General features: G+C 57.4%; 1 protein-coding gene across 1 annotated transcript in view; it reads right to left on the reverse strand.

The window, feature by feature from the left end:
* TMEM178B (transmembrane protein 178B) overlaps positions 1-758 on the reverse strand; it is a 329,105-nt gene that overhangs the window by 159,280 nt on the left and 169,067 nt on the right. The window lies entirely within an intron of this gene.

Here is a 758-nt window from a genome sequence, read left to right on the forward strand (position 1 = left end):
TTGTAGGCAGGAGGCGGAAGGAGCCGGCGGCGGGTGAAACCACGACTGCTGCAGACGGGGGACAAGGCTGGCGGAGGGTCTGGTGCTGGGCAGGCAGCTGGACTCTAGAAAAGTGGGCTGACAGCATGAGGGGTGAGGAACATGGGTAGAATTCCATGGCAAGATCATGCAAGAAACACTACGAAAAGTAAAATTTCGGCTGAGCAATCGCAGGTGATCCCAGAGAAGAAGGAATGGGAGACAGCTAAAGACGACCGCACGGGCGCCCTAACGGCCATCCGCCTGAGCCTGAGCAGCGAAGGAGAGACAAACATGGGGCGCTGGGGCCCCAACCCTGGGGCGCCCACACTCTGCGGCGAGGGCCCTGGGAACACCCGTCGGCGTGGCCAAAGGCTCAAGCGGTGCCAGGGAATCCTTCAAAGAGCTTTGGAGCTACGTTTGGGAGCAAAACAACCAGGAAGAGATGAATCCGCGGCTCAGCGAGGATTAATGAAAGCTCACAGATGGCCACGGAAGGCGAGACTCCGATCTTACTTGCCTTTCCCTAGGAACACGACCTTGAGCGCGAGGAAGGCAATGGAAGCATCATGAAGAAGGCGGGAAGCGTCCAAGGGTGAAGACAGAATAAGAGAACAGCTGGCTTCCTTAAATGAGTTCGGCGATCCGGGCCCAGAACGGAAGGTGTGGCTCGTGGCTGCGCATCTGCGCAAGATTTAAAGATGCCAGTTGACTGGAGAGGAGCAAATGTCGGCCAGATT

This window comes from Pteropus vampyrus, unplaced genomic scaffold (genome assembly GCF_000151845.1).
Source record: "Pteropus vampyrus isolate Shadow unplaced genomic scaffold, Pvam_2.0 Scaffold48, whole genome shotgun sequence".
Lineage (NCBI taxonomy): Eukaryota > Metazoa > Chordata > Mammalia > Chiroptera > Pteropodidae > Pteropus > Pteropus vampyrus.